This window comes from Diorhabda sublineata, chromosome X (genome assembly GCF_026230105.1).
Source record: "Diorhabda sublineata isolate icDioSubl1.1 chromosome X, icDioSubl1.1, whole genome shotgun sequence".
Taxonomy (NCBI): domain Eukaryota; kingdom Metazoa; phylum Arthropoda; class Insecta; order Coleoptera; family Chrysomelidae; genus Diorhabda; species Diorhabda sublineata.
In genome coordinates this window covers 29,318,181-29,330,364 of record NC_079485.1, presented here as the reverse complement: position 1 = coordinate 29,330,364, position 12,184 = coordinate 29,318,181, and positions in this window count along the sequence as shown.

The window sequence follows — 12,184 nt, the reverse complement described above, 5'->3', positions numbered from 1 at the left end:
AAAAGTGAATAAAAGCAGGACATCGTCAATAAGAAACGTTTGGCAATGGCGCGAGCGATTAAAATGTTTATACGAGGGTTGCCTGTCAAGTTTTTACAATCGAACAATTAATGAGTTTTGGTACCCCAGTATTTGTGAGCATTGACGTTTGTTATTACGAAATCATTGTCAATTAAGAAATTGACTGAGTAAATTGTTGATAGTGAACGTTTAAAAGCAGTGCAAAAATGGTAATCACCTGATTATTTAGGAAGGAAAATGTATAAAATATTCCGAATATCTATGAAACTTTGTTCCGAAATTGTTTCTGTTTTACCTTTTTATAAAAACTTATAAGGCAACCCTCATATGATATTGAAATTTGTTCACAGATATGTATTACCACCACTAATTTGAATGTTATTTCATGGCTCTTGTTTATGATTATTGCGACAAAAATATGGAATTTTGAGAACTGACTGCAAAAATTTTGAAAATTTGTGTAAAATACGGGGTCTAACAATTATTTATTTTAAAATTATTCGGTCCCAGCATGTTCCTCTTCATGGTAAGTTCCTTATGCAATAATTCACCTACAGCAATCTTTCCAGGCGTTATGGCAGTTCTGGAAGTCTTTCACTGGAGCTTCCGACAGCACCATCATCACAGTTGTTTGTATGTCCTCTATCGATTTAAAATGCGTTCCTTTTACAACGTTTTTAATTTTTGGAAGAGAAGAAAGTCATAAAGCAATAGATACGGCGAATATAATAACACTGGAATCTTTCTGGAAACTAAAACCTGCGACACATTTGTCCACGCACTCTGTTTTCTAATTTTTATCAATTAAATCGCTATAGAATACCTGATTCACGGTCTGTTCAGGTGGAACGAACTTCTTATGACAATCAAAGAATCAGATAAAGATTTTATCATGCTTGATTATTGTAAGTTAAAGGATCGATAGGAGTATTCCTCTCTTTACAAAGAAAATAATTGTTTATGGAAATTGTTCGATTTACCCATCATGTGATTAACAGTGTAGCGACCACACCCCTGGAATTTGAAAATACTTGATACCCGAATAATCTTCCTCAATAAAACGATAATCCGTCCACCCCTGACTGACTGATACCTGATCCAGGAAATTCTTTCTTCTTAATGTCTCAAAAGTATACAATTAAACTAACCCTCTCCAATATCCCTGATACACTTTTTGGGAAAAACCCATACCTTCTACCTGCTTATTTTTACATACTTATGAACCCAGGCGAGGCGTTTTGAATCGAAATTCATTCTGTATCGAGACAGCGAAGCGATCAGATCACGAACGCCGAGGTCTTAGCGAAATTATGCCGTTTTTTTGTGAATATTTTCATGTATATTGTTTTAATGATGATAAGTTATGGAACTTAGATTATTGTACAACCTTTTCACTATCCCCTGACGCCATAGCAGTATCTAATGTAATATTAGTAACAGGATATGTTGCATTATTCAGAAAAGTAAATGGCCGAGCCTCAAACATGATTAATTCAAAGCATTGAAATAAAACAAACATGTAAATACTAGAGAAAAGAATCGAGAGGGAGAAAAAAAAACGGAATAGCTCAGCTTTTACGGATACAAATAAACCAATTTCCGGTTTTTCAATAAACCAAAGTAACAATGACTCTACATTATTCTAAATAGCATCCCATAAATACGGGATCAATCCATCTTGCGGTCAAGGGTGTTTTTACGAAATACTTGCATCCCTCTGCTTCGAAATCTCATTTACATTTCCAGTGTAACTCTTGAGGCACAATTAAACCAGTCGACCGAAGAAGATTCGGTATTTTGATCAGTCAACTACACGTCATGACAGAGAAACGCTCATCCATTGTTGCCAAAATCATTTTGACATCATCAAAACTTCATGTATACGGGGAAAAGTGAAAATATCGTTCAAATAGAAATCTATAACCAATTATGTTCAATTTTTATGGATTTATTAACCTATATAACAAAAGTTTCAAAGTAATGATATTTCTTTATATTGACCACAAATTATTTTGTCAAAAATATTAACAGATTTGTCAAATAGGCGCATTAATTGAAATTTTTTGGAAGAAATCAATAAACGATGAATTTGAATTCTTGCTAAAAATTTTCAAAATTGTATGTTATTAATGAAAAACGATGTATTAATAATTATGTGAAAAATCTGGCAACGTTGTAGAAAACAATGGATTGTTTGTATAACATTAAAAGTTTCATTCATGTGGATTAAAAGACCAGAAGGACGGTATTTCACGGTAGTAGGAGGGAAAATTATCATGTTCATCAAATTATTAGAGCAAAGGGCCACAATGCCTACTGGAGGCTATGTTTGTTAACCCTAAAATTGCATGACTAATTTTAAGGACGAAACTGAAAGAATCAACTACGCACGATATTGATACTATAGAAGGGAAAAATTGCTAAATAAATTTATTATCTGTCTATCATCTAATTATTGACGGCAACATAGCAAACCATCTTCAATTCGCTACAACCTGTGAATTTTTAATAATGTAACGTTTTTCGTATTTATTTACACTATTTCTATTCTTGGGGTGAATTAATAAACCATGTCTTTTACGTTTTCAATTTATTTACACACTATACACTTAAATAACTTATGATAATTCACTTATCACTAATACTTAACTAACAATTTCTTACTTTTACTAATTCGTTATTTTCACTAATAATAACTATATAACTAATAATCCATTAAAAAACGGAACAGAAACAAAACACCAAAACATAAAACATTTTTCCTTACCATGTGTACAACGACTTTCCCAACAAATATCAAAATATTTTAATAAATATGATATTAGTATAAGTCATAAAGGATATAATACGTTATCCAAATATTTCACTAAATTAAAATCTATAAAACACTAAAAAACAAAAGAAGTAATATTATATATCAAGTGCCTTGTACTAATTGTGACGCTGTCTATATAGGGCAAACATCTCAGTATTTAGAAAATAGACTAAAATGTCATCAATCCAATAAAAAATAAACCTGCGTTAACGAACCATGAAATATTAAATAAACATAAATTCAATTATAAAGATTCAAATATTTTTGGAACTGAATCTAATACAGGAAAAAGAGATTTTTTAGAAATGTTTCACATTCATAAGAACGAAAAAGCTATAAAATATAAAAAAGACCTAAATAATTTATTCAGTTCATGATGTAGGTGATCTATTGATTAATATAAATACGTAAATTGTCTGTGTCAATATCATATTTTAACTTAAAAAGAAATCGAAACGTCAAATTTTATCTTTCTTCCAAAAATTATTTAAAAAACCTAAAATCATTTAGATGCATTAATTTTATTTAAAACTTAACTAACTACGTTTATACAAATCATTTATATACCTAAATAAAATTCTACACAGTTCGAGAACAGAAAGAAATAAATAAATAGAGTTTCCTAGAAATTATTTGGAAGAAATACCGTAAATAACCCGCCTGCTCTAATAAAAAGTTCCATAAAGACACATCAAATGCGCTTCCGCCATTTATAAAAAAATGTTAGAGGCGCCACGCGAATTCGCCGAATTTCAAAACTCCACCACAGCCGGACAGGGCCGCCATAAGGAACCACTTACCATATTACGTATATAGTATATTAATTAGATAATTCCAAGTAAAATTTTAGAAGGACTGAAAAGTATTGTAATTTCTGCGCATATTTGATTGTCATTTGTCAGCTCATTTTGTCGTATCAAAGATATTCAAGGTTATTGTGCCTTGTTCATTTCTATAGTCTATCTTTTTGCATGAGAGAGTAATAAAATGATGATAATCCATAGTAACACAGTTAACAGTTATATTTTCACCTAATCAACCTGCTTATAATCAAATGGATGAAGGTAAAAAAGTGAAATATTTTCTAAAATGTTACCATCATTATAAGTAGAGGTAACTGTTTGTGATAGTTCATTACTCATAATTAAAAGTGTAGATAAACAGTTTCACATGATTTCAAAATCTGATTTTGTATCTGTATTTTATATTAGCAGCCAAACTGACCTTTTATACAAATATATGACCCCAAACTAGTGAAAAGCTGAAAACGGACAAGAGATTTAACTAAAATTGGACCCATGTAAACCCTAATGTAATCTGACAATTCATATTTATTCAGTGATGCATATTGAAATGGTTTTTATTTGACGTTACGCTCGGCTTTATCTTTCGTTTGATTGGCACACACAGACACACAAACCCTTGAAATGATTTTTCAGAAATGGGTAAAGACGAATATGATGAAAATACAGTTCGTTAATATTATATAGTATCTACTTTTCGGTACAGTGTGTTTAAATAAATTCACGACACAAGATGTTTTGGAACGAAGCCATGTTATAGTAACCGATTTTTTGTTTTCACATAACAGCATAATCAACACAAAATATGAATAGAAAAATAATATTCCAAAGGTTTATTCATTAATTTTATACTAAAAAATGAATACATCAACAAACTTCATAAATATTAAAATAAAAAGATGAGAGACTGATTTCTATTGTACCCAAAGAACGATCTATATTGTGACCTTGAAGGACGTAGATAGGTCCCCACCTGTCCCCCTCCTCCTAGGTCGGACTTTGCAAAGGGCCCGGCAGTCAGTAAATAATGAACCTGTGTGACTTACGACGGGGGGCACGCAAGACTTTGTCCCCAGGGGGGCGTATTCATTTTCAATCACCACTGGATACTGTCTGAATCTGTTTTAATTTTTCATCAAGAGATATATTGTTTTATAACACGTTGTTAACTAATAACGCTAGAAGTTTGAAATGATGATCTGAGGAGATCCAGTTCAGTTAAAAATTGTTTAAAATGCTCTTAAGTACCTGATAATACTGAGTAGAAATATATATATAATGTACCTACAATTGAAATATTACCAATAATTTAAACATAAAATATTAACTTTAAAGTAGGCTTTTTTCGAAATAATATGCCAACCAAGATTGTTTAAGAGGAACTTGTACTAGATGTAACAGATATTCGCTAGCAATAACTGCTTTGTAAACGTTTGTAATTCTAGTTTATCGTTAAATAGCTCCCAATTGAGCAAAGGTAAAACGATGAGATCGTTATCCCCATGCGTAGGTTTGTCGGTTTCGTCCAATTTTGTTGACGATGACTCTCAATTGCCCTCTATTTTTGACCATTTCTGTGGCCTCACTTTATGTTAAGTTTATCTTTTGCAGTGTTCTCCTCCATGTTCATATAGGTTCCTCTATTTGTTTCTCGTAATTTGGCAGTTTTCAAATGTCCCAAGCACAAACATTATATATTTATTAGAAGTTTAGTTTCTAATATTGAAAATCTAATAGAAAAGACCTAACAGATAATGCGGCGTGAAGGATTTGTTGTACAGATGACGAAACATCTATCCACATTCTCTCAAAGGAACTCCAGAGCACTACACCTGGGAGCGTTTGATATAGAAGACGAAGATCTCTGGCAATTAAAGCATCCCATATTCTAGACTTTCTAAAAGAAGTGGGATTAATAGATCAGTTGTAAACACTGGGTTCTCCAGTATCACAGATAAAAAGGGGGACACAGTAGATGGAAAATCTAGAAGAAAACGAAAAATAATTGCAACAATTGCAATAATTACAAACAATTTTTTGAACAAAATCAAGATCTGAAGAAATCGTTAACGGTTAACCACTTTGAAAGGATAGGAATAGCCAGACAAACAATTTGTGATATCTGTCGCCGTGTTGGGATTTTGATTAAAAGAGTCAAAGTCAGGTTCATAAATATCAAAATTTGTAAGAAGTTTGTAAGCAAATTCTAAAGGAACGGAATATGTTGCTTCTCAGAAAACATATGACGACGAGTCATTTTTTACTTTTGACGTAAGTGAAACGGCGAATAATAAGACTTTTCATTATCAAGAAGTGAATTCAGAAGTGCATTTCAAAAGACACAAAAAAATCAACTTAAAAGTGTTGATATGGTTGGTAATATCTTCCGTGGTCGTTCTGCAGCATACATTTGTCCTTCTGAAAATTCGAAAATTCTATAACCGCCAGAAATATAAAAAATAGTGTGATAGATTTGGATGATTAATACAGTTCATATAGAAAAATCATCCTGAAGAAGATTTTCTGTTTTGGTTAGATATGGCAACTGCTCATGCAAAGAAAACTGTGGGAGCTTTTACAAAGTTGGATATTCCGTTTTTTGATAAGTATAGGCTTCTAATGTGCCTCAACTGAGTTAAATTGAAGGTTTTTTTTGCAAATTTGAATAGAAACGTGTATTCTGAAGTTTGGAAAGCAACTACACATGAAGGATATTTGTTGAAGACTATATTTTATATAATGATTTGAATTTTTGCGTCAAGCCTATTTTTTTTCGTCACGATTTACAGTACCTTCTTGTGTACTTATTAAACTGCCTAAATAGTAAAATTGTTCTACTTCGTTTTTGTCTAAATAGATAGCGGTTTCTTTAACGGTAATATCTTTGTTTTTTGCTGTTTATGTTTAGCCCAAATGGTGTTGAGTTATTATGTAACTTGTTAGTTTTCTTTTGGATGTGATTCCTATTTGTTTAAACCAAAAAGTACTAATTTCGTTAAGAGTAATGATTAAATTTATTAAGTTAATTTTGTTGCATAGTTCCCATGAATATTATCGCGAAGCTCCTAAGTTAACTCTGTATAAATCGATTCACCAATAGACTACCACTGCTGGCTAGTGTGTGGCGCTAGTAGTAGCACACAAACATTTTATTACATCAAAATTGTCTGCTACTTTTATTAGAGATACTGTTTGAAGTTAAAAGAATATTAATCAAAGCAAAATCTATAAATGCTAGCGGGTAGTTTTTAGAGCAAAACGTACTTAAAATAGATAATTTTGGATATTTATACTAAAAGAAATTACAATACAGAGATCTATTATTATGAGTTATATAGTTTTAATCAGATACCGCTAGGTAAATCAATTAGAATATTTCATATAATGAGCAATTACATAAAAGATCTCTAAATTGGAATTATTTAATCCCAAATCTTGAGCTGTGCTAGGAAAAAATTGAGTCATATTGAATGAAAATGAATGAAAAACTAATTTTAATTTATAAATACTGTTTAGATCTCATTGCTCTATTTTTCACGACGGATGATCGAAAAAAAAGTTACAACTCTAAATTACAGTCAATTAAATCTCTAATCTAAACTAACTCGTCTTTGTAGAAATAAATAGTGACGAACTGGGTTAGGATCTCGAAGTTACTCCAAACTCAAAAACTGTGCAAGCCCTACTTCAAATAGCTCTAAATAGTGAAGTTCTGAAGAAGTATTTCTATAACTTGATGCTCGTATATAATATAGAAAACGTACCTCAGTAACTGGCGATTATTACTCTTTTAGTTCGATTAGATTAGGTTAATAATGTTAGCATAACCCACCTAAGTTAAAAAAATTATATACTACCTTATTTTATTTCAATTGCAAAAGTTCGGGGAGTGATTTAGTACGGTAAGATATAGATGTTTATGGACGAGGCGACGAAGGAGCCGAGTCAAGAGTATCTAATCCAGTACCATAATAATAACTTTAGGGACGTATGTTTTTTTTCAAACTGTAAATTTATATTAAAATATGTATTGTCAGATTTGACAATTTTACTGAAAAATATCTCCTTTGATTAATCTCTTATTATTTAAAAAAAATAAGAATTAACAGAAGTCACTAAGGTAACATTGTAAACAAAGGCAGACATATAGAATTGGGATTGGGGGAATTTACGAGTACTGTAAAGTACAAGGATACGTAAAGTGCCATTTTCCGGAATTAGTACTGTAAAGTCGACTTTACAGTACTTTTTCAATTACACCGAGGAAAGAAAATAAATAATAGAGAATTATAAACATGTTATTTATAACTTTTTCTGGTAACACCACTTCATAAAGAGTTCGTACTGTTTTTCGTACCTTGCACGAGATTTGTCCGGCATCGAATCAAGAACGGCCGCATTGCTTTCTTCGGTGGCGTGGATTCGAGTAACTCTTCATGAAGTTTTCTATTTTATCATCATTCATTGTTATTCATTAATTTAGACAAAACTTCGGATAAAACATGTAATTTCAGAACATTAAAAATTTAAGGTTATTCAAAATCATCGAAGTGAAACTGTCAACTGTCAACATTGAAGTGGCGAGAGTCACATTTAAGGATATTAAAGTTGTTAACTCCAGAGCGTCCCGAAAGTGTTTTGCAGTCACTTTCACTACATGGAACACTCAAAACGCAACTTTTGGTATGTAAATGAATACAGAACGAACAACAAAATGAAATAGAGTAAAATACGATTTGAATGTGGATTTGTACGACAAAGTCTTGTCACTTCAATCGTCCTGAACCGTTTAAAAATCAATTTATGTCATCGATGTTCTTAATATCGATATTTATTTCAGAATATCAACAATATTTTCAATTTATTTGATGTAAATTGTGAACACAGCCAAAGAAAACCTTTAAAAAGTTTTTTTTCTATTTTCTTTAGTTGTGTCAAGTTTTATACAGTATTTTACTCAATTTTGGTTGATGATACATTGCCTTACAGTTATAATTCAGATTCCTGACAATAATGAAAACGTAAATACTAAAAAATATTTTATAATCTAACTCGAAATGTATCTATTCTACAGAAATTTCGTCAATACAGTCAAGACACTTATTAAATTATTATTACGTGTTTTACTAATAATCCATAGAAAGTATGATTTTTGAGTTGAAATTAAAACCACTTTAAAATGTTACAATGGTTCATTTGACCTTGTTTTGGGTTAAAAATAATGACATATCGATATCCTCCACACCAGTGTTTCCCAACCTTCTTTGTGCCGTGCGCTTCTGAAATTTTTATGCCGCCTCCCTATGTAACACTACAAGATATTTGATTTCTATTTTCTCATAAATGCCATGCCCTCGCGTCGCCAATTTTAAATTGACTTATCATTTTGCGATTCTGCGAGTCTGATAATGTTGGTAGAGCAGTATCAGTAACTTTACATTTTTTGAAGCCAATCAAACGGTTCAGAATTTTTGTTATTAATATGATATCTTCGCTTTAGCTTCGATAAAACTTTCATTTCATCTTCAAAAGTTGCTTATTAAATATGTTCAGTTTTTCAAAAATACCAGCTAAATAACTCACGCTTTAACATCGATTGTTAACAGATACTTTATTTCAGATTTATTGTTAAAAAATCATTTGGGGTATCAAACCCACCCCAGTATGAAGTGTAAGTCTCACATAGGCCTCATATTTTTCTTCGCAAAATAGCTTTGAAAGACGCTCACATTTGGCTTTAGCCTTAATAGCAATAAAAACTTTCTAACTGAATGTCATTTAGAACAAACGAGATGTTTTTAGCTACCAAGATCCATGAATAAAAAAATTAACAATAATCGTTTCTGATTTCGCATTTTTCATCAATTTTAAGCAGCCAAATTATACCTAATTTTTTGGCACTGAAAACTAGCATTGCATAATTGGCCGGGAGCGAAAGGGTAAAGGCATTAGGCCACCGTAGCGACCGAAAAAAAAAGGATTTCTTTTCAGAAAAACTACAAAAACGTAACTTCATTGTTCACACGGGCGTAGTCAAAGGAGGGATTTTGGGGGTTCAAAAAAGCAAAATATTACCTAATATTATATCAAAACAATTACAAACAATCTCATCACGACATTCAAACATGTAAATGTCTTACAACTCCTGAGAAACACAAAGGTTTTACTGGAAGAAAATGGTGGTATATTGCGAATTCCACGCGTCGTCGGAAGACTATTAAATAGACCGAACATTCCTGCATTCGATGTATGCACGTATTAGAAAATTAATTTTTTCATTCCACTTCTTGATCATACAATTTATCAATTGGTTGAAAGGTTCAACAAACATCGTAAAGTAGTATCGGCATTATCTGCTGTGCTACCTTCAAATTTAACTGCCAGTTCTGAAATTGAAGAATCAATTTTCATGTACTCGTCGCCCTAACCTAACCATTTCAGTGGTTAAAACAGAACTTGAAGTATATAAAATGCCTAGATATGTGCGATAAAAACCTTTATCCTAATATTTACACATTACTACAAATATTGGCTACCATTCCTGTATCCACTGCTACCCCAAAAAGGTTTTTCTGGGGCCTAAGGAGACTGAGAAACTATTTACAAACCACTACAAGTGAAAACAGACTTAATGGTTTGGCTCTCATGAACATTCACTATGGAACAGAAATTCATGCAGATGAAGTTGTGGATATATTTAAAAGAAAAAGCATTAAAGAAGAAGGTTTCTTCTTTAATGGTTTTAGATTTAACGCAGAGGAACGAAATTAATTTAACCATTACATTTAAAGTTAAAGTATATTTTTGTTGTTTTATTTACTTCAAACCAAACCCCCACAAAACTAAATCCTGGTTACGCCCGTGATTGTTCATATCCGTGACTGCTCACAATAATATTTTTGAATGAATTTATCTCAAAATTGCGACAGTATACTGTTTTTGTGATGACGTCTCCTCTTTAATGGTTTTTGGCTGCACTAACAGCTCCTGTAATTTTTTAAATCATAATGAGCTATCGAATTTTTTTGATAATCTATAAATACTGTTATAGAAGAACGTAGGATTTTTGCGATACATCGATTTGTAGCCAAATCTAAAGTGAAAAGTGGAAAACTAAAAAAAATCGTCAGATAATTGATAATAACAAGTTAACTATGTACTTTCGAAGACAATGTATTTTCTAAGATATATTGTTTGAAAATTATCAGAACTATAAGTCCAGCAAACCAAAACAATGCAGTATTGAGATAATCGAGTATAAAGTTTTAAGTATTAGAAAATCATGAAAAATTTTGCAATATCTTCAATCTCTGATACCGAAAATCGAGTACTTGAAGGTTTTTTCTGTCAAAAATCTCTTGGATCTTAGGAGGAGTGACTCCATTTTCGATTTGCCCACTTGTGGGTCATGGGCCTTACATTAGGAAACATTTTTCGAAATTATGAATAGTAGTTTTCAAATCCAAACTTTTCTTCATTATCTCTAGTGATACCTTCTAATAAGATGACAGATCATTTATTGTATATATAAATAATTGCCGTAATTTGGCAGTTGTTTTGTTACCTCGAATCTTGGAAAAATAAATTTAATATTGTCCAGAGCTATTTCAATGTAAAAATAACAAAAACATTTACTTGTGTCTCCTCTTGTTTATAAAAAGAAAATAAACATGCTCAAAAGTATAATAAAATTGAACACAGTTTATCGTTTAATTTAAGAGATGATTTTTCTGGATTGAAACCATGTCGGCGAATTTGTCTTACGAGGGAACTCCGATAAAAAGCAACGTTCTTATTTATAGATCTCGTAGAAATTGAGTCTTATTTTCAAAAATTTCTATAGAGGTACTAAGTTATTTTTATTACAGATATTCAGACATAAAAAAAGGTTTTAGAAAAATAATCTTCTAAAATGTTATCAACCCTTTAAGGCTAGGTTCCAGAAAGTCTGTACCATATATTGAAAATTTAACCTACTCATTCTTTCGATAATTTTATTTTTGACGTTTTGGATATCTTTTATATAATTTAAGCGACTAAATTATTGTGTACCATGATGGAAACTTTTGTCTCACTATGATACAAGGTTGGTTCAAATATAATAAAATTGGCTACACTCAATGTTAGACTATTATATATTTGGTCCTTTGAAAGAGGCAGTTGGCGAACTGCGATGCGAAAGCACGATATAGAATTCTTCGTGCGTGAATGGTTTACTGACAAGTCGAGATATTTTTACGAAAAAGCTTCCGGAGAAGTGACATAAGTGTGTCCAATGTGACGGAGACTATCTAGAAAAACTGTAAGAAATTTCAGCTATGTAACTTAATAACATTTTTTATAGCAAAATTCCGCTTTATATTTGAACTAACTTCGTATCATTGTGAATTGTTTGAATTTTTACTAGTTTTTTAGTACAAATATGATAATTGAAATAGTATTAACAACATTCGTCATAGTTTTTTAAATATTTTTATAACTAAGACTAGGGATACCTTGGAATATGCCTTGTCCTAGCTCTTGGGGGGTTTCGAGGACTGGAGAA